Here is a 21042-nt window from a genome sequence, read left to right on the forward strand (position 1 = left end):
TGCTCCATGATTAATAATTTCCATGCATTCGGTTTTCATAAATTCAGCTAATATTTATTTTACCCCAATTATTCCCGCAGCTATCCAAAGAAATAACTACAAAATGCTTTAATACAAAACAGCAACACAGCTTTTTTTCCTTCTCAAAATGAGAAATGAATAAGAAACTATCATTTCATTTTTACTTTAGTTAAATATTTCCTTCCAAAATAGCTATAAATTTCGAAACATGGTGCTTATTGTACCCAAGGAAACAAATTACGAATGTGAGACTGCAAAATGTATACAAATTGTAATGTAGATAAAATTGAATGTCATCGGGGGTCAGTGACTTATAGTTAAAAAAATTTTAATAATGAAACTATCATTTTATCGTTGTTCCATGATTAATGATTTTAGTTCATTTAGAAAACTACCACTTTAATGAAGTTTTAATAAATACAGCGCATGTTTATTTTATTCCAATTTTTTCTTCATCTATCAAACAAATCATCTAAGAAACAAATTCCAAATGTATGTTAGACTGTATTTCTCTACAGTTCAATGCTATAGAGTAGTAAGAACCTTATCATTTTTCAAAGGAAAAGAAAATAAGTAAATAAATAATAAAATAGGAAGCTATCATTTAATTTTTACATTATTATTAAAAATACAACGTTGATTAAATTTTCATATATACAAAATATATTTAATATATATAAATACAACATGTCTATATATAAATACATTATAAGTTCAAAATGAATATAAAACAAAGGAAAATTACAGATTTTTTCCATGTTTCCTCCACATTTTAAATATAGGGGAGAGTCGGGTAGCCCCGCTCACTTAAGAGGACGCCTTACCCAGATAAAAAACCGGAATTGGCAAAATCAGAGTTGTAATAGTCACCCTTTGGGGGCGTCGCTTTGAGGGAGGANATATATATATATAAGGAGGAAACATGGAAAAAATTACAGAACAATGAAAAAAGAGAAAAAGAAAAGTATTTTTAAAAAAATTAATAGAAATCCGGAAAAAAAAGATATAATCTCTCTATCACCTCACACGAATATATCCTCAAAAAGAAGCACTTTCTATTATTGCACCAATATATCCACAGCAATATGCATACAATTACATCGTATATATATAAATACGATATATATTAATACAAAATACATTATATTTATTACTTTAAGTTACAGATAACTTTACGAATACAGATAACTTAATTTTGCACCAACGTTTGCTTTATCACGGATTAATGTTTTACCAAAGAAAAGAAAACTATAAATGTGAGGATATAAAATATATGAAAAATGAGCTTTAATAAAGTTTGTTTCTTCACGTTCATAGAAGATCAAAGAGATGCTGTTAAAAAAAAATCATAATAATAAACATTTGTAGACTTTAAAAAGCATGAAACTCAATTTAAAAATATTTAAACGAGCCTAATAATTTTTGCTTTACATAACTCTCGGTATAATGAGCACTTGATTCAATTTTGATTAACTTTTAATAATTTTAAAGTTCCCTAAAATTTAAAAACTGGCTCTTGCAAACTTGACATTGTGCTACATCCGTAGCGCGAAGTTTTTAATTTTTGAAATTTTTCTTAGACAAATGAAAGTTATTAAAAATTGGAGTAAGTTCACATGACACAAAAAGTTATTTTAACAAAAAGTATTATAACAGCTTGATATTTTAGACTGAGTTGCGTGTTTTTAAAGTCCCTAAATATTGCATTCGTAAATGGTAAAATTTGCCTTAAACTACAATACTAAATTATTTCATCCCAAGCATTTAAAATTTTATCCAAAAAAACTAATTACGAATATATTTAGGTAATGCATTTACAAATAACATATTGATAAATTTAAATCAGAGTCTTATCGTTAATAAATCAATCAAAATGATAAAAAAAACAATATATATCTATTTCATTTTTTTTATTCATGATAAATAATTTCTTTTCATTTAGTAAATTACCAAATTACTGAAGTTTTTACATATAGCAATGTATATTTATTTTCACCCAACTGTTGCATCTCCGATTTAAAGAGAAAAGTTACAAATTTAATAATAGAAAATATCTAAATATACTGTATTTAAAATCAATTTCTGAAGCAGGCTCAAACTGCATCAGCCTTACAGCAGCAGAATTTCTTAAACTGGCTCAGCCTTATAGCTATAACAAATTAATATTAATATAAAATTAATCTTTTGTTTTCCATTGATAGTCATTAAAATCTGTTGATATTTTAACTTACTTTATTGAAGATATCCTTAAAATAACGCCTATATCGCTTACATATACCCACGTTTTGATCACTATTTCATGTAACAAAATAAATTATAAATGTGCCAATGCAAAACTGTCTATATAATATCCATAAACTCTATTTTCAATAGTCAATAGCAGTCAAATAACTTAAAATATTTTTTAAAAAAATTTTAGTTTTCAATATCATTTTTGTTTAAAAAATTTTCAAATCGAGTGGAAATCGAGTTTTTTTATTTTCAGAAGTAGTTTGAAATGAATAAACGAACCAAATTAAAGAAGAAATCATTTGCAATGTTTTCAGTATATTCTTACATAAAATTTATTTTATAATTCTTACATTCTTCATAAAACTTCTTCATGAAGAAAACTTCTGTAATAGTTCTGTCTATTTCAGAAAATAAACCATAAAAAATTTAAAGAAATAAACGAGTAAAAAGCTAAAAAATCTATTCAGGTTAGATTTTATATTTTAATTATTCTTTTCGGCAAAACGATTTCCTTTTAAATCTGATTAGAAGAGTCGGAATTATAAATGTTGTTAATAAAGTCGCTACTTATTCAGATGCTTTCTTTTGCACTAATCGAAAAAATAATTCTTCAAACAAATTTTTTTTCCAGTAATAAAAAAGAAGCACAAAAAAAAAATCCTCTTTGAGAGTAAAAATATTTGAGTTCTTTTTTTGCAAAAGTGGAAAATAATTCCCGACCTTGTAAAAATTAAAATAATGCTTTTGTTTATCTTAAAAAAATACAAAGCTATCACTTTTTGCAACTCAAATATTTCAAATGAAGTTATTAAAACTGTTATTGTCTCTTCAAAATACTTACATGTAACAAAATTAAAATCCCGTTTTCTGCAAATAGCTTTAGCATGGAAATGATTGAAAGTATCCCAAAGTTTTATCTCCAAATGAATAAAAAATATCGCAACATTTGGACCAAGTCTATATTATAGATTTCTGGCGTTAGATTTTACCAAGTACACATTTTGAAAAATAGCAAAATAAAAAAGAGTTTCAATAAAAATGTATTTTTTTCATTTGAAAAATATTTTTTACTATGATCTCATTTTATACTATTTAGATATAAACATAAAAGTAATAAATATTGAAATCATGTGAGATATTTGAAGATTCTATTTAACTTATCCTAAATAAATATTATGTAATGCAAAATTATAAATATGTTAAAAGCATATGAAAAAGTTTGTTTTTGCAAATAAAATTACTTACAACTTTATACTTTAAGTTAGGAAATGGTTATATTATCAGAAAAATTGAAAGATAGTGGTGTTTTTATTATTTATCATTATTCTTTAATTCTATTTATATTTCTATGCGTTCAAAATAAAATAAACGAGTTTATATGACTGTAATTTTTTGAAAGCTTAAAAATTATTTGTCATCTTCGGCGCAATATTTTTTCAAATTTTTATTCACTTGTTTATTTGAACGTTTTAAATAAACTAGACTTAATGAATATGACTGCCATTGATTTGGAACATAAATTTTACTCCTTATTTTACTCAATGTAATATTTAGTTTTAATTTATTCATTTATTTGCCTGTTTGAAATAAAATGAACTAAAATTAAATTAACATGACTGCAATTCATCAAAAATTTAAAAATTAATCGCCTTTTTTTACACACCTTTTCTAATTTTAATTTTTATTTATTAATTTATCATGTAATTTTTTTGCATGCTTAAAATGAAATAGATTTAAATTAACATAGCTGCAGTTTATCGAAGTCGTATCAATTAATTGTCATCTCTAACGCAACATTTTTTAACTTTATTTATTTATTTATTTTATACTGAAATAGACTGAATTTAAATCAGCATTACAGCATTTCATCAAAAATTTAAAAATTAATCGCTTTCTTTTGCACACATTATTTTTATTTTTATTTCTTATTTTACGTTTTTAATTTAATTCATTAATTTTTTTAATTATTTTTTTACCGTTTGGAAGAAAATAGATTTAAATTAATATGGCTGGAATTCACTGAAAGCGTAAAAAGTAGTCTCTAACGCAATATTTTTTAACATTATTCAATTATTTATATATTTATTTTAAACTAAAATAGACAGAATTTAAGTCAACTTATCATAAACAATGCAATATATAGAATATATTTAAACAACAATTCATCAAAAATTTTAAAATTAATCTCCTTTTTTTTTACACATCCTTTTTAACTTAACTCTTAGTTTATTAATTAATTACTTAATTTTTTTGCACGCTTAAAATAAAATAGACTTAAATTAACTTAGCTGCAGTTTATCGAAATCGTAAATATTAATTGCCGTCTGTAACTCTTATATTTTTAAAATATTTTTTAAATTTATTTAGTTACTCATTTATATATTTTGTACTAAAATAGACTGAATTTAAATCAACATGACTGCAAATCATCAAAAATTTAAACCTCTTTCCTTTAAGCACCAATTTTTTATTTTGCGTTTTTAATTTTATTTATTTTTTTTTTTCGTGAGTTTGAAATAAAATATACTTAAATCAACTTGACTGCTATTCTAAAACTTGCAATTAAATTGTCATCGCTTATTTAATATTTTGTGAAAAATTGGTGTTTTTTACACGCTATTTAAAATACATTTTAAACGCATAAAAGACTTATAAGCACGAAAATTTGTAATCATATTTAAATAAAAAATTAAGAATTATAATAATAAAAAAGTGTCTAATATTATTTATGAGCAACTTAGATTACTATTTACTAATTTTATTGATTTTTTTTAGTAAAATAAAATGGAGAAAAAATTGCGTTATTTGTCTGAAATTCCCCCAAATAAAATTGTAAATTAATCAACATGTTTTAGCCCAATCACTTACTTAGACAATTTCAAGGATAATTTGCTCCATAGCTTTTGCTTTAAAATTTACTTACATTTATTCAACACAATAAAAGCAATATGTACATCAATAAAAGCATTTACTTAAGACTTTTATTCAATCAATCATGATTTAAATAGTAAATAAATAATTATAAGATTAAATTTCAAAATTTTATGTTTCATTTTTTAGGGTTTGCAGATTTCAAAGTTTTCTTAAAAATTCTGATAATAAGATACAAATATCGAAAAGTTGAAGTGGTGATGGGTTTCCAAAGGTAAGTTTTTTTATTTGTTAAATTCGTTTCAAATTTTACATTATTTAAATACAATAAACTGAACATTTATTTTTTTGCCTTTTACAATCATATAAATATTCAACTTTCGCTACCGCTTGTATTTTGTATTCAAATAAATCTTTAATGTTTGTACCGTATTATATTTTTACGCATCAAAACAAATTCCAAAGGATAATTTATTCTTCTTATGATTTTTAATAGAGTTTTTTCGCACATTGTGTTGTTATTCTGTATTTTAAATATAAATAATATAATTTTTATGTAAATAATTAATATACATATGTAGTACTAATAAATAATATATTATAGTAAATTAATATTCATTTAGTAAAAGTAACAAGAAACTAAATATTTTAATATAAACTGCGTCTAATTCAACCTCCTAATAAAAATTGAAATATTCTAATTATTACAAGCTATATCAGCTATATAAGACTTATGGTTATACTTATATCAGTGAACTTTTAACATTTTTTAGAAAAACTTTCATGTTTTATTTTTAGCAATTTCATTAAGAAATGTTAAAATTACTTTTTTAATTTAGTACGTTGTAAGAAAAAAACTTACTTAATTTATTTTTAGTGGAAACATTGAGTTTAGTTAAAATATGCGAACTCACCAGTTAACTTTGATTTAAAAAAATTAGATTTGCCTTATGTTATGTTTCTTGTCAGTCATAACTGCAAATTTTACCAAAAGTAGAAACTTGAAATTATTTTTTCATATCTTTTATTACATATCAGTAAGATTTAACTAGAACAGTAAGATAACTTTTATATTTATGAATACGAATTACAGCTGTTTCATTAGAAAATATTAGAATTACTTTTGATTTCCTTTTGAAAAATTTGGAAAATTTACTTTAAACTTGTTTTAATAGCTACTCTAATTTTAGTTTAAACTAGGATATCCTAGTTAAAATTATTATACTTATGTCAGTAAGCTTAGATCAGTTAACCATGAAGTTTTTATCAGAAAAACCATATCTATGATTTATGATTTCTTTCAATCACAAATAAATATTTTACCAGAGGAAAAACTTTAATTTCAATTTTTTATTTATTTTATAACCGACCTAATCAGTAAGAATTATAGATATTTCATTACAAAATACTAGAATTACTCTTTATTTTAATGTGGAACGTTATCGAATAACTTACTTATAACTAGTTCTGGAGGCTACTCTGAGTTTAGTTATGACTAGAACATCCTAGTTAAAATTAATATTTACTACACATTTTAGTATTTAAAATTAGTTCCGATCTTGTACCTTTTAGTTTTCATTATTTTCGAATTTGTATGGTTGTATTTGTTAGTTAAGCTGAAGTCTTCAAACTTAGGAATTGTATTAGTTACGTATAGCTCTTAATTTTATGTAATAGAATAATTATATTTAGACAGAATTTGTTGCTTTAAAACTGTTTACAGTGATTAAATATATTTCGATGAATATATTATGTATAAGCATAAATGGGAATGTTACTTTTAAAAAGTAACTAGTAAAAGTACAAGTACGAAACAAAAAAGTAACATTTCGAGGAATTCAAAAATTCAAATTACCCTTAATTTTCATTATAAAATGCAAAATAAAGTATTTTATTTATATTTAAAATGCAGTAAATTTTAGTTTAAGTTTATAAAATTTTAAAATGCAGAAAAAGGTTACAAAATTCATTCAAATAATAAACATTGAAATTATCCAAAAACAGAACAAGAAATGAAAATTCAATGTTTGCATATAAAAAGAATTTTCAAATTATGTTAATTTAAAAACTACCAAATTATTGGAAATTTTCTTTTTTCTTTCGAATTTGTCGTGACTTTTGCAAAAATGTTATTTTTTCACTCTTCAAAAGAGCTGCCCTCTCCCTTTCGGGAAATTGCAATCCTTAAAAGTGTTTGGGAAAAAAAGTAAGCTAGAATATAAAATGCATTAAATTTATAAGTAAAAAAAAATAACGAAAAAAAAAATTTTTTTTTGAGGGAAATTTTTGAAACATTTCAGAAGAAAACAACGTTTTCGTTCGACATTTTCGTTACAAATACTTATATTCTTTTCCCAAAAAAGTAACGGAAAAACACATAAGAATATTACAATTAAAAATTAACAAAAGTAAAAGTATTGCCCTGTATGTTTATAAGATATTTTAATTATAATCAAATTCCCTATTAAATAATGTCTAATGTGTTATTTACACTGTAATTTTATTAGTTCCATTATTTATGTTTAACTTGTTGTGTAGTAGAGAATGTTTTTTAGCAAATTTTCGAGTGTCAGAAATTTGTATTTTCTTATTGAGATGAGTTTCTTTCTGAAAATTTAATTTAAAAATGAATTACACAGCTTAACAAATCTGTGTTTCTTTAAAGATTATAAAAAGTTTGCATCATTATTTTTGTTTCTAAGTAATGAATTAGTTTTAAAACATTTCAATTGTTTTTCCTAATTGATTCTAATTAAAATGAAAATTTAGTAAGTTTAATTTTCGTTATTCATTATCTACGAATAACACCAAATTCAGTATTGTTATTAGCCACTTTGCATTGCATTTTATATCTTTACACACATTGTACAATAATATATCAAAAATTAGATTAAAAAAATATTTTATTTCACCAAATTTCTCTTAAAATTTTTATTTATGTTATGCATTATAAATTCAAATTTTGTTATTTTTGTAATTGTGAAAGAATTCAAGCTATGGTAAAATAATAAATAATAGAAGAAACATTTTCTAAGTGATTACATCGTCTAAAAAAATATCATTTTAAACGTATATTCTCCAGAATATAATGTACCTAGTTTCTTGTTTACAGTAAAGAAAACTGCTCGTGGGAAAATATTTAAGCACAAAAAAAGTAAAACCAGCAACAAAATAGTATGAAAAAAAATGGAAAAAAAGACTTTCAATCTCAGGCACATCAAAGTTGGCTGTCTCGATTCCCTGGGTCGTTACAACTAACAAATTCGCCAACTCCCTATTTTTCTATGCCGCTTTTGAAGTCTGTCCCATTCACCTGTCCACAATCATCAAAAGTAAATGCCAAGTATGTCAAAAAAAAAAAAGTTTTTCTTGGCGAAGGTAACTCTCAAATTCGTCCTTCATCGCCAAAAGTAGCGTACTTAATTCCGATCGATAGCCAACAAAACGCATAGAAGCTCTGTCATATTCGATCAACATCTTCAAAATACAAGTAAATAAAAAGCTTGCTCCGGGGGTAGGGAATATTCGGAGGCAATAAAGAATTAAATAACAAAAATAAATTTTTTCTTCTTCAAGGGACAGACTGTCCGCCCATTTTTGCTGCGCACAATCGAATGTTTTGTGGGTTATCGTGAAATAGAATAGTGGTTCCACAAATGTATTTTTGAAGAATGTTTCACAAAAATAGTCTTTATTTTAGAATAATTAGCTCTTTATTAAATTTTCCAAGGACACCATTGTCCACTAGATTGACTTGAATATAATATTATTCTCTATTTTTTCGTACTGTTCTACGTATTTATTATAAATAATTTAGAGGGTATTTATTCTAAAGAGATATAGAAGTTATAATTGTCTTTTAGATAATACAGAGTTTGTATTACAAATTCAGGGTCAAAAATTAAAGCCGGAAACTACACCGCAAAAAATTCTGGATTAAGATTAAATTACGGTAAAAAGTACTGGCGCCCTTAGTACAGCATCAGTAAAAACCATTTTATTGTAAAATTTCATGCATTAATTTTTACAGTTATACTTCTTTAATTACAGTGACTAAATGATTTTACCATAAATATTACTGAAAAAATTACGGTATCAGATATTCAATTATTTTGATCAGAGATCGGTTTATTTTGATAATTTTGATACACTATAATACCTGCTATTGATACTATATTAATATTGTAATATCTAATATACCTGTGAAAATTACGGTATATCAGATATTTTGTTTTGAAATTTTTGCAGAGATGTTTATTTTTAATTACAGGGATTAAATGATTTTACCATAAATATTACTGTAATAATTACGGTATATCAGATATTTTGTTCCGTTCAACTTTATATTTTATTTTATAACCGTCGTTGAACAGCCGACCCAATTTCATGGGTTTACGNGCCAGCATTCTTAAGTACTGGCACCCAGAGTTCCTGTACTTTTTACCGTAATTTGATTCAAAATTTTTCACGTGCATAGACTCAAGTGTCTCAGAATCCTTACTTGAAATCTTATTATGTTTTATTCAGTTTGATATACTATCACTGAATAATATAATATGTACGAGAAAAACTGAATATATGACTGAATAATTGATGAATAACTGAAGACTAGAATAAAAATAAATTCGGCGTAATACTGTTCTGTATTCCTTTATCAGTTAGAAACAAATTCGACAGAAATATCTTCATATTTTGTAAGACAAGAAGAAATTGTCATAATATCCGGGATAGCCTGGTTGGTAGGGCACTGGGCCAATGTCCAAGAGTTCGTGGGTTCGATCCCCGTAGACTTCCCGTGTAATAAATGGTGACTAATGCATGTTAAATCTGTCGATTCGCAAAGTCCTCCATGCTCCCATAACAAATCTATACTTCTGGGCGTACTGATCCAGTAGTTCGCTTGTCTTCTGGATTGGCCTTGTAATTTTGAACTCGTCCCAGCAGGTAAGGGAACTACTAAATCAAGCACTGATACAAACTAGCCTTCGTGGAGGGCTTTTGAGGGAACTAACCAACGTTTGTGTTGCATGGAACAAAAAACCCCGAAAACCTCTATCACAGGTAGCTCGATGGCAAACGAATTCTAACCCATGCTCCGTCTACCATTGAGAATACTTTACGTCAGCACTGTGGTCGGTGCAAGCGTCAACCAACTTCTGCTGAGATTCGAACCTGCATGACCTCATTGGGGAGGTAAATGCTCTATCTCCTGAGCCACCACGGATGATTTAATAAAGTTTGACCTGAATATCTTTGTTATGAATATTTTTTTAAAAAAAGTGGAGGAAATGGAATTTTTAAGGGAATTAGAGAAGTTTACAAGGCCTGAAATAATGTAATATGCTTTAGATTTATGAGTAAGACAAAAAAATAAAGCTGAAAACTATAGGCTCCAATGTATTAAGATTTTTTAAAATTATTATTATTGGTTTTAACACCTACAACTAATAATACTAAAAATAAAGTTTTGTTCCTTTTCAATCATACAAAACGTGTAAAAAAGGTGCTAATTTTGTCAATTAAAAAAACATTTTTGGTGTTAAAATTTTCATTAAAACAATTAATTATAAAATGATATCAAAACTAAATGTTATCGTTACGGAAAGTCGCGATGTTGTACACATAATTTTAAATTTTTTAACTATTAACTTTCTTTTTTAGAATAATTCGTTTTTATCATTACTAAAGTTATTTGAAATAAAACAATTCAAAGCAACATTATATATTTTTTATATTTTCTTTATTTACTTTTAGTATACTTATTTCAATACCGCTTTATTTTTCTTCCTTTTGCTTTTATTTATTTTCTACTGCTTAGGTTTAATTTTAAGTATTTTCTCGTTGCATTTATTTTTGTTTTACTTTATTTCGTTGAATTTAGTTTTACTCATGGTGTCGTTGTTTTTTTAGTTAATAACTTTTGTTTTAATAAAAAATTATTTTGTTTCACTTTTTTCAATTCATTTATTCTTGTTACTATTATTATTTATTTTTATCCTGCTTTATTTGATTTTATTTATTTAAAAAAAATATCTTGAGCCATATGGGAAAATAATTACAGCTTTTTTATAAATAGTTATAGTTGTTAACAGATCTTTCATTATATTTTCAAGCATATTATCTAATTTTCTGTAATTTTATTTTATTTCATTCCTTTATTTATTTATTTTGCTTTAATTTTATCAGTTGTTTCTGATCCAATTTATATTTCTTTAATGCTTAAAGGAAGAATATAAGAAATAATAATTTATTTTTATTTATTAATTTTTCTCCTGTTTTATTTTATCTATTTAAAAAAAAACTATTTTGAGGTATTAGGGAAGATCATAAATAATTTTTATAAAGTGGAAGTGTTAACAGATCTTACAGAGCATGCTTAACAAAAATGACTTTACAATTTTTTTTAATTTCCCAAGAAAGTTTAATTAATTTTATCAGTTGTTTTTTCCCCAATTCGTTACTTTTCAAAACGAAAAACATAAACATCGAAAACTTTAAGCGCATGGCTTGTTTCATCGAAATTTTATTACAGTGTTATCTAAGAGAAAAGTAACAACTCAGTTATTTGCATGAATCACTATCCCAATGCATGAAATAATGATTCAAAAATATTTTTCTTTCCTGTACTTAGTTTAAAAAAATTGGAAAAAAAACTATAGAAAAAAGAAACAGCTTTTAATTAGGAAATAGTAATGACATGAAATAAAACAAAAATATTTTTCGTTAAACTGTTAAAATATTCCTTCTGAAATTGTGGTAAAATAACCGACAGTTGTCTGTCCCTCCATTAAACCATAAAGTTTATGGTTGGAATTGTTTGTTTACCTTTACGATTTTGAAACCGTTTACAACTGGAACGGTTAAAAAACCATGAATGCAAAACTATACGGTTTTGTAACCATTTACACCTAGCATCGTTTCTAAACCATAAAAATAAAACTTAAATGGACATTGGAGCTCTGCGGGTGCTGCGCCATTTATGAGTAAACGATATTTTCTTTTTCTAACAGTCTAGCTAGGGTCACCGATTAAAGCTTGCAGGACACTCTTCGTGTATTCAAGGGATATTAAGACACTTTGTGGTATAAACACTAGGATTCGAACCCCTGTTCAGTCTGTCAAAAGATTGATTGCTCTCTCAGCTACAGTATGTACCTAGCTGCACGCATCAAAATGGCTTCATAAGGTGTGTCTAGTTGGCCAGTTAGAATGCTGGTTAAGCCATATTAGGTAAAAACAATAAATAAACTTTTTTTCTCACGCTTAACACTTCGAATATCATTTTTTTATGGCTATTTGACTGTTTTGGTTGAATATTGTAAAATCAACAATTAAATAAATTGCTATATAACCATTTTTACCCAGAAATTTCTAACAGTTTTAGGAAATACAAACAACACATTTTGCTTTCAATAAGTTCATTCAACTCATATTAAAAATTAATAATAATAATATTGTATCATTTAGTCGTTTCAATACACTATCTAAAAAGGATATTACATAAACGACGCTATCATTTGTTTATAAAAGCATAATTATTTTTATTTCATACCATAAACGAGTTTTTCTTGGTCATATTTCTAATCATAAATTTTGATTTTAATAACGAAATAATAACATGAATTTAAATAAAATACTTTTTTTAGTTCTTAACTTCATAATTATTTTCTTAAAATGATATTATGTAAACTATATGATCATTCATTTATTAATACAAAACCATTTATATTTTTAAAAACAAATGAATTCTTCTTGAATCTTTTTCAGTTCATAAGTTTTTTCGTTAATAAAGAAGTAAAAATAATATGAATTTAAATTAAATTCTACGAATTTAAATTATATCCTACTTGTATCAAAATAAAACAAATTTTATTTTTTCGAAGTCCTGTGATTCCACTCTGTGAGGAAAATAAATACGATGATTGTTCAGTTGTTTATTAAGTTATTACTTTGTTACACTATTAAATTGATATAACATAAATTTTACGATCATTTATTTACTAATGCATAACCATTATAATTTATAACATACACGAATTTTCTTTGAGTATTATTTTTAGTTCGTGAGTTTTTCAATTAAAAAAGAAATATTAATAAAAAAATCTAAATTTAAGTTAAACTCTACTTGTATCAAAATAAAACAAGTTTTATTTTTTTCGAAGTCCTATAATTTTTTGTTTTGAATAAAAAAATACGATGATTACTTAGTTTGTTTTATTACTTTTTATTAAATTATTACTTTTTTACTTTATCTTAAATTGACATTACATAAACTTTACGATCATTTTTTTATTAATGCATAACCATTATAATTTAAATCATAAAAGAATTTTCTATGAGCATTATTTTTAGTTAGTATGACTTTTTCTGTCAAAAAATAAATATTAATAAAAAAATTTGAATTCAAGTTGAATCCTACTTGTATCAAAATAAAATGCCAGCATTCTTACGAAGTTCTTTGATTCCATGTTGTGAGGAAAATAAATACGATGATTGTTTAGTGACTTATTAAATTATTATTTTTTTACATTTTCTTGAACTGACATAAAATAAAGGATACAATCATTTATTTCTTAATGTACAAAAACCGGCTCTTTTATCTTCCATTGTTTTTAAATCATGTTTTTAATTACCTTAATTTTTAGTTAATTTACTTTTAACTGATCACAACCACTGTCATTTGGCAAAATTTTACTGTATTTTTTGTTTTTAGCTTAAATATTTAATGCAATAATTTAACTTTTAATCTCCGTATATTCCCCTAGGGTGGGTCGGGGTTTTACTTATGCAAACGATCTTAATGCACAACCATTTATATTTCATACCTAAAACATATTTTCCGTAAGTATAATTTTCAGTTTATGAGTTTTTTTAAATCGTAAAAGAAAAAAAAGTTTCATTACTTTAAATTGAAATCAAATAAAAATAAACAAACTTATTTTCAAGAAGTCCTTTCAATCCTTTATGTTAAAAAAATCAATAATTGTTCTGTTGTTTGTGGCATATTTATTTCCTTAAAATGATATTATATGAACAATATGATCTTTTAGTTATTAATGCATAACAATTTATATTTTATACCATAAATGACTTTTTCTTTTTTTTAGTTCATAAGTTTCTCATTTAATAAAATAACTAAAATAACATAATAATAGTTAATAATAATAAATATGAATTTAAATTAAATCCTACTTGTATCAATATAAAAAAAGCAAGTTTTCTCCCATAAGTCCTTTGACTCTATGTTACGAGGAAAATAAGTCAAATGATTGCTTAGTTGTTAATTAAATAATAACTTTCTATCAATACATATTTTTTTTAAATATCATTGCATAAATGTTACAATCATTTGTAATCATAATAAATGGTTATGCATTATCATATAATAATGTATACTATACTTTATGTATTATACATCGTTTAATAATAATGCATAATATATAAACTATAATATATATAATTTATATGTATGCAATATATATTACATAAAATATAATATACATAATATATATTTTACATATATTTTATATATATTATTTATAATTTGCATAATAATCGTATTTGCTCTGTGTTCACAAGTTTTTCTATTTAATAAAAAAATAATAGCACTAAAAATATAAAAGTAATTGAATTCATACTTCACATGGAATTAAAATACGTTTTATTTTCCTAAATCCCTTTTATATAATGCGTAATTAATGTTGAAAAAAATAAATTTAATAATTGTTCATTTTTGTATTAAATAATTCTTTTCTATTTGAGACATTAACTTAAAATAATATTTAATAAACGATACAATCACTTATGTATTATTACATAGTCATTATATATTAAATATTTCATTTGTATTTTTTACAATAAACGAATTTTTCTTGAGTATTTTTCTTTCATAAAAAATAAAAGTCAACATAAAATAAATTCGAAGAGACAGTATTTTTATTTCTTGACTTTCTACGTTTTCGATGAAAACCATATCGGTTAAGTGTTTGCTGCATTTTTACCTGATCTTCAAACGATCGAAGAATTTTTTTTTCCTTCTTATTTTTTTTTTTTCTTTGGCAACGACACAAGTAATCCCGAAGGAGATGTTTTGATTCGTTCGCCGCTGTATTCGTTCGAGTTATTTTTTTCATGAATTTATTCACGTGTGAATGAACATCATGTAAAAAAGAGATCATATTTCTTGTTGGATAAAATATTCAAATATAATGCAGATACGGACGCGCAGATGAATTCGATATTCCATGATAACATTTTCTTGATCGCGGAAAAAAAAATTTAAAAAAATAAGGGGAAAATTTACCATTTCTCTTCAGTTTCATTTTTTTTAACCACAATATTTATACCCGTTTTCGAAATGTAAGCAATTTTTTTTTCTTTGAAAAGTTGCTCTATTCAAAATGATTTGGTATTGAATGAAGTTTGAAATAAGTTGAAAAAGGAGTACAAAGCGTTTTTAACTTCTCATTGATAGAAACATGTTCTTCTATTTTCAACGGATTAGTATTATATTTTTCATGCTTTCATAGCTCTAGTTTTAAAAATTATTCTAAGCTAGTAAGGGGCACTAAGGTGCTCTTAAAAGTTTTTTATTGATATTTCACTGAAATCACCTACAAAATATATTGTTTTTATATTCCTGTCTCGAGAATAGTTTTATTGGTACAAACGTTTGGTATTCATATCTAAATAGATATAGTTACAGATGTTAGGTTTTCATATCTAAACAGATATTGTTACAAATGTTAGATATTCATGTCTAATCGTTATGGCACTGTCAGTTTTCCATTTTTACCATATGAATAAACTTAATGCTATTTGAAGTGATTATCAAGAATTAGGTTGGCGAAACTGTTATTTCTTATCAAGATGTCTTAAATATTCTATAAGTTAGGTTAGTAAGAAAGTTTCGTTTAATTGAAAACGTGGCCAAAGAAATGCACCAGAATATGTAAATTACGTTCATTGGATTGATGAGAAAGTTTCTTATTAAATTAAGAATGTGGACAATGAAATACACCAAAACATGTATATTACATTTAATAGGTTGACGAGAAAGTTTTTTTATTTGAAAATGTGTAAAAATAAATGCACCTGAACGTAAATTACGTTTACTAGATTGGTGATAAAGCTTTTTAAGAGAAAATGTAAAAAGAAATGCACCACAACATGTAAATTGTGTTTATTAGATTGGAGAGAAAGTTTCTTTTAATTGAAAATGAGGTCAAACGAAGTATACTAAAACATGTATATTACGTTTAGATTGGAGAGAAAAGTTTCGTTAATTAAAAATGTGTAACGAGAAATGCACCTAAGCGAATCTACATTAGCGAGAAAATGTTTTTAACTGAAAACGTGAAAAAGAAATGCACCAGAATATGTAAATTGCGTTTATTAGATTGGCGAGAAAGTTTCTTTCAATTAAAAACGTGACCAATGAAATACACCAAAACATGTAAATTACGTTTAATAGGTTGAAGAGAAAAATTCTTTTTATTGCAAATGTGTCAAAAGAAATGCCCCTAAACGTAATTAGATTGGTTAGAAAGTTTCTCTCAATTGAAAATGTGGGCAACGAAATTCACCAAAACATGTAAATTACGTTTAGGTTGGTTATAAAATGCTTTTTTAATTGAAAATTTATTTAAAGAAATTCAACTGAATGAAAATTACTCTTAGTAGATTGGAGAGAAAGTTTTTTTTTTTAAAAAATTGAAAATGAGAAAAAGAAATTCACCAGAACATATAAATTGCGATAACTAGATTGGCGAGAAAGCTTTTTTTAATTTAAAATGTGGCCTACGAAATTCTTTAGAACATGCAATTATGTTTATTAGATAGGCGAGAAAGTTTCTTTTATTTAAAATTTTGAACAAGAAATACACCTGACCATGTAAATTACGTTTATTATGTTTATGGCAAAAATATGTAGGGGAGAGAATGTACCACACCATCGAAAGAAAAAATTATATATTAAGTGTCCGAATACAAATTTTATTTGGCAATGCAATAATATACACAAAAAAAAATCATAATGAGTAATGATATTGCGACAGTTATTAATCATATTATAATAGAAGATTACGACTTGATAATATTACGGGTAATGATTCTGAGGATATTTGATATTACGAACTATTAAAAGTACAGCAAGAAAGATATTATAAGCTACTGGTGTTAATAGCAATGGTTTTGACGAGAATACGAACTCTTATGCTGTATTTCATATTACAAGCAAATATTGCGTTTTGTACCAACTGTATTAATTGTATTTTGTTCTGGAAATATGTATAAATTTTTTTTATTTATTTTTTGTTTTTTGATTCCTTTTAAAAGTTTATCAATAAATTTGATTAATTATCGCGCATCGATTGCTAATAAGTTTAAATATAGGTGTTTTTTTTTTACAACAGTCAATACGATGAATTTCAAATATGCTGATTTTTTTCTATAGTGATAATCTTTTTGTAATATAAAAATATTTCATAAGATATTTTTCCTCCTCAAATCACATGAAATGTGAATGATCAGAAACGATATTGTTTATTTATTTATTTTATGGCTCTTAATTATTTTTAGATTTACTACTATCATAGTGTATTGCAGATTTAGATTCAAATAAAAAGTAAAAGTTAAAAAATAATAATAATTATAATTTTTTTATTTGCCCAAACTAATTCCTAAACTTTTAAGATAATAAGCAGGTAATTAAGATAGTAAGCAGAAATTTAATTAGTTTCCCTCCAAAGGAAATAGTATCTTTGAACTATGTTAGTTATAAATCTTCTATGAATCGATATGGTTTCCAATTATAGTTTATTTCTCTCCAATAGTTAAAATTCTATAGATATGCCCTCTACCATCCGTTATGCTACAGCAATATTATTATAACTTGCTAGATTGTCTAAACCAGTACCTGGCAGTTTGACACCAGCTTCAAAGTGATTGGAGCCATACAGATCAATTTCTGCATTAGCGAATCAGGTATAGTCCAGAACTGTCCCTCGTACTCCGTAATATCGAAGAGTGTAGGAAAGGGGGGGGGGATCTAACTTAATGGTCTAGGTACAACAGGATATGGAAATTCAGGCTTTAATCTCTGCCCCCTTGCATCAATTCGAAATATCCCCCCTCTCGATTCCCTCCATCAGTTGCAGAAGTGCATTTGAGCCGGATTTATGCGATCAGCCCTACTCTCTCTAGTATGAATTGTCCGGCATAAATTATCCGGCAGCCGGTCCAGTTGCTTTAGTAATTCAGTATTTGGTGCGGGCTAACGCGTGGATCTATTGTGCTGTGGGGTTTCAGTTGAAACAAGGGAGATCTGTTGTCTTTTGGTCAATGATTCTTTGCCAGGCGATTGTGTTCTGTTTACTACACTGGCATTGCTGATGAGATCTGTTTGGCGCACAAGTTTACAATGTTCTCGAAAATAGAACGACACATAAGGTGGAATCGGATATAGAGGCACAGCAATTATGCTTTGTTAATAACCGATCTCTATTTCAGACCATAATTTAGCCATGGAATCTTTTGTCCTACACTCAACCCTCACTCGCTGTTTAAATATTCTTGCTAGCTATTCCGGTTAAAGTAAGAGGACAATATATTCCAATTTTACATTATACTAGTACATACTTATACAAATTTTAACATCACTTCTTTTGCAAGGGAAATTCCTAGCTGACGATGTAAATATGCCTACATTTTCAAAATAAAGCGCCCTCTTGTGGACACCTTCTACTTACTATAGGCCTGTAGGATCTTAGGAAAGCTCGGCATTCATTCTCAATTTGACCTTGATTTTGGGGTAAAATTACCTATTTAAAAAGTTAAATTAAGGACAACTTGGTAAAATACACATTGATTATTAACAAAAAATGTTATTTTTATTTGTAGAAATAATAATTATTTTCTATTAAAACACCATATCACCAAATTCAATTTTTGAGATATGCTAATACACTGAAGAGCCGAAGAAACTGGTATACCTGCCTAATATCGTGTAGGGTACCCGCGAGCACGCAGAAGTGCCGCAACACGACGTGGCATGGATTCGATCAATGTGCGAAGTAGTGTTGGAGATAATTGACACCATGAATCCTACAGGGCTGTCCATAAGTGGGAGTAAGAGGGGGCGGGAATATCTTCTGAACATCACGTTGCAAGGCATCCCAATTATATTCAATAATGTTCATGTCTGGGGATTTTGGTGGCCAGCGGCACTCTTCTGAATTTAGACACTTCCGCTGGCCACCAAAATCCCCAGACATGAACATTATTGAATATAATTGGGATGCCTTGCAACGTGATGTTCAGAAGATATTCCCGCCCCCTCTTACTCCCACTTATGGACAGCCCTGTAGGATTCATGGTGTCAATTATCTCCAACACTACTTCGCACATTGATCGAATCCATGCCACGTCGTGTTGCGGCACTTCTGCGTGCTCGCGGGTACCCTACACGATATTAGGCAGGTATACCAGTTTTTTTTTTGGCTCTTCAGTGTACATACTCTTGCAAATTTTAACATCACTTTTATCTTTTCATTATTCATCATTTGAAGATTCTTAACTAACGATGATAATTCGACTATATTTTTGAGATTTTTTTCCATTAGTGGATCAGTTTCGACTGATTATAAGTTTGCAAAGACCTTAGGATTGTTACGAGATAATTCTTCATACCTGGAACTTTAACCGTTATTCCAAGTAAATAAAATTTAAAAAAAAAAAAAACTGTTAGCCATGAATATAAACTTTATTTCAAAGTGAATAATTACAGCAGATTTTTAAAAGCAAGAGAATTCTGTGTCGACTCGACTTTAACAATATATGCTTACCGAGCCATGGTGGCACAGGGAATAGAGTGTTCGTCTTCCTATGAGGTGAACGGGTTCGTACCAGCTGGTAGATACGAATTCCGCTCCCGGCTGGCATTGACCGCAATGCTGGCTTAAAATATCCTCTGTGGTAGACGGAACCTGGGTTAGAATTTCCCTGCAGTCAGGCTAACCGTGGGAGCTCTTCCTCTCCTTGTAACGCAAATGTGAGTTAGTTCCATCGAAAAGTCCTCCGCGAAGGCAAATTTCTCCCAATACTTGATCCAGGAGTTCGCTTGTCTTCTAGATTGCATTCAAAATTACCAGGCTACAGAGTTGAACATTGGTAATCGCAAACCCAAAATTGGGTCGACTGTTCAACGAGGGTTATAAAATAAAATATATGCTTACCGATATGGATCATAGGGTAAAATTCCCTTGCCATCGGACGAACCATTGGAGTTTTTCTTGGTTTTCCTCTCCTTGTAATCGGGCTACCCGTGAATGGTTTTCATAATTTTCCTTTCCATGTAACGCAAATATGGGTTGGGTTAGTTCCATTAAAAAGTCCTCCAGTTTGCCTCAATGCTTGATCCAGGAGTTCCTTTGTCTTTTGGGTCGGGTTCAAAATTACAAGTCAACTGAGTTGAACAATGATGACCATAAACTCAGAATTGAGTCGGTTATTCGACTCCGGTAATAAAATAGAATATATGCTCATGTACTCATTAAATGAAAACATTGTCACCTTGAAATATCTTTTTACAAGGAAGCGACATTAAAATCATTTTTTTCGAATGAGATGGTTCAATATACGAACATTTCATAAGTTAGAGCCTTCTAGTGACAACTGGCTGATTTTTTATTTCTCCAGAGGTGTTAGTGATTTCGGAGACAAACTTTTACCATTTCGAACACTGATTTTAAGATGACGTCGAAATGATTAAACTATGGATTATGTCAAACGTTACCTTACGTCAGAACAATCTTATTAAAAAAAGAGAGAGAAAAGAAAAAGAGAGAAGAAAGAAAAAGAGAAAAAAAAAGTATTGAAAATATTATTAACTTGCAGTCTTAATACATAGCTTTTTATATA

General features: G+C 26.9%; 1 long non-coding RNA gene across 2 annotated transcripts in view; it reads left to right on the plus strand.

The window, feature by feature from the left end:
• The window catches only part of LOC107452896 (uncharacterized), a 120478-nt gene that overhangs the window by 16497 nt on the left and 82939 nt on the right, over positions 1–21042 (plus strand). Inside the window, exon 2 of one of the 2 annotated variants that reach the window (XR_011636471.1) lies at positions 5314–5398. The exons of the other annotated variant lie outside the window; for it this stretch is intronic. This is a non-coding gene — a long non-coding RNA (uncharacterized lncRNA). The remainder of the gene's footprint in view (positions 1–5313; positions 5399–21042) is intronic. 2 annotated transcript variants of the gene reach the window in all.

This window comes from Parasteatoda tepidariorum, chromosome 3, assembly GCF_043381705.1.
Source record: "Parasteatoda tepidariorum isolate YZ-2023 chromosome 3, CAS_Ptep_4.0, whole genome shotgun sequence".
NCBI classification, from domain to species: Eukaryota; Metazoa; Arthropoda; class Arachnida; order Araneae; family Theridiidae; genus Parasteatoda; species Parasteatoda tepidariorum.